The sequence below is a fragment of the Myotis brandtii genome, unplaced genomic scaffold (genome assembly GCF_000412655.1).
Source record: "Myotis brandtii unplaced genomic scaffold, ASM41265v1 scaffold481, whole genome shotgun sequence".
NCBI lineage: Eukaryota > Metazoa > Chordata > Mammalia > Chiroptera > Vespertilionidae > Myotis > Myotis brandtii.
The window spans coordinates 361,264-364,351 of record NW_005368381.1 but is presented as its reverse complement, the minus strand read 5'-3'; positions in this window follow the sequence as shown (position 1 = coordinate 364,351).

The window sequence follows — 3,088 nt, the reverse complement described above, 5'->3', positions numbered from 1 at the left end:
GTTTACAAAGCACATTAACATCCATTTCCCCATTTAATCCTCACAAAAACCCTGTGAGGTAGGTGTTACCATCCCGGTTTTACAGATAAGCAAACATACTCAGAGAAGTTAAACAACTTGCCCAAGGTCATACAGCTTGAAAGAAGCAGAGAAGGGTATGAATGCAAGTTTTCTGACCCTAAATTCAGTTCTTATAACTTTCTGTACCTGAGCTGTTGGCTGCAAATTCCTTCATGGAGACCCAAGCATGGGATTCATCATGGGAACTGAGGTCAAACTTCCCTCCTTCCCTCCTTGCTCCCTTCCCTCTCACTCCCTTGTTTCCAAAGAGGATTTCAGAATACAATCTTATTTTGTTTAAGAATGTCCTGGTGTGAGATGTCCTTGTAGATAAGAAGGGAAAATGTGGGGTGTAGACAGGACAGCTGGTGACTAATGGATCTTTGTCATCCTGGAGGGAGGTCCCTGGCCTGTCCAATAATTTAATTCACAACTTGGATCAGGACATTGAGGGAATGCTAATCAAATCTGTAAATGACATGAAGCTGGTTTCTGGAAGACCCCAAGAGACCATAGTGAACTGGGAAAATGAAATGTAAAGTTTCATTGTTGAGTTTGTCAAGACCAAATGTTTAAGTGCAAGGTAGGAGAGACATGACTTAGTAACAATTTGTATGAAAAGGTTTCAGGTCTTTGAGGTGCCTGTAAGCTCAATATTTTGATACCAACTGCCCGAAATGCTAATGCATTTGGTGCTAGGATGAGGGAGATTACAGTTGTGTTCTCTTCTCTGTTCATTAGACCACAGTGGAGGACTGTCTTTCGCCTTGAACACCACACATGAATGGGGGGCATTAGCAACCTGGAGCACGCACAGAAGAGTGAGACCAGAAGTGTGAGAGGACTTAAAAATCCTTGTATATGAGCTACTGGGGCTGTTTAATGTGGAGAATGGATCAACATGGTGATGCTGGTGGTTCAGATTCAGTTTTTAAATATAGGAAGGTTCATAATATTGTTTTGCTTTGTAAGAGGGAGTCATCAGGAGCAAAGGGCAGGTGGTATGGGAAAACATATTTTGACTCAAACTAAGGAAGAACTTTATAATGGTCCAAGATGACCAATTATGCAATAGTTTACTCTGAAAGGACAAGATTTTCCCATTACTGGAGGTATTTAAGCAGAGACAAGATAACTATTTGGCAAGGAGGTTGCAGAGGGAAATCAAGCATCAGATCACCAGGGAGAGAAATTAGGCAACCATCAAAGCTGCTTTTGACTGTAATTTTGGGATTCAAGGAGGGCTGGAGGTGAAAATAGTTGTAGCCCTCAGAATAGGTACCTCTTAACCAGTTATTATCTCTGCTTTTGGTTTCTCCTCCTCCAGCCTACCTGCATCTAGGCTCCAGAAATATTTTCCTAAATACCTTACCATGAGACCTTCCAGCATCATAGAATCTCAGTAACCCTAGATAGTCATCTGGTTTGGTCCTTTATCAGATGCTTTCATTGCCTTTGCATCATCCACATGGAGTGGTTGTCCAGTCACTGCTTGAATATCTCTAGTGATGGAGGGCTGCTTACCTTTATGGACAGTCCATTTTAATTTCAGAGAGTACAATTAATCATTAGAAAGGTCTTCCTAAACACAGAGAAATGCTTATATTGAGATGATGAGATTAGGAATTTTTTAAACTTTATTTTTATTGTTCACACTATTACAGATGTCCCCATGCCTCCTCCCCCTTTGCCCACTTCCATCCAGGCACTGCCCAATCTCCCTCTGGCCATCACCACACTATTGTCTGTGTTTATGAGTTATGTATATATCTTCCTTGGCTAAATATTTCACCTTCTTTTATCCAGTTCCTCCCCTTCCTCTCTGATAGTTGTCGGTCTGTTCCATGTATCCATGACTCTGTTTTTATTTTGTTTGTCAGTTTATTTTGTTCATTAGACTGGTGCAGCCACTCTGGAAAACAGTATAGAGTTTCCTAAAAATATTAAAAATGGAACTGCTGTTTGACCCAGAGATTCCACTTCGGGAATATATCCAAAGAAATCCGAAACACCAATCAGAAAGAATATATGCACCCCTATGTTCATACAGCATTATTTACAATAGCCAAGATCTGGAGATTATTAATTTTCGTCTTCTCTTTTTTGGAAAATGTTGATAATAAATCTTTAAAGGACTTCAAGAGGCTGGAACTGTGAGCTGAAACTTTTATTATCATTTTTTTTTCATTATAAAAAAGAAAGCAACTTCCTTATATCAACCCAAAATCTGTTTTCCTACAACTTCCATCCATGAGATCTTGGAGCTCTTGGAGATATACACAGAATAAATCTATAGCTTCCTCTTCACCATGAACCCAGTAATGAATTTTTGACAGAGGACAAATTTCTCCTGGGATTTTCCAGTCCCTTCACTATTCTCTTTCTCTGGATATACTTTTGTTGACTTCTCCTTTGAAGTGTGATGCCCGCAATTGAACAGAGGGCCTCAGGCATGGTCTGACCAGTGCAGAATACCACATGATGGTCACCTCCTTTATTCTGGACATTATACTCTTATTAATGCAGCTCAAGGTCACAAGACATTCTACAGGAACCAAACTATGCTTTTTTAAAAAATTTTTTTTATTGATTTCAGAGAGGAAGGGAGAGGGAGAGAGATAGAAATATCAATGATGAGAGAGAATCATTGATCGGCTGCCTTGCCTACTGGGGATCGAGCCCACAACCTGGGCATGTGCCCTGACCAGAATCGAACCCAGGACCCTTCAGTCCACAGGCCAACGCTCTATCCACTGAGCCAAACCAGCTAGGGCCAAACTATACTTTTGACTCATGGCTCATGATAAGCTTTCATTTACTTAAAAACCCTCTAAGCCACATCTCTCACATCCTACACTGATACTATTACATTTTGGGGTTTTTTTTAAATATATTTTATTGATTTTCTACAGAGAAGAAGGGAGAGGAATAGAGAGTTAGAAACATTGATGAGTGAGAAACATCGATCAGCTGCCTCCTGCACACCCTTACTGGGGATGTGCCCGCAACCAAGGTACATGCCCTTGAC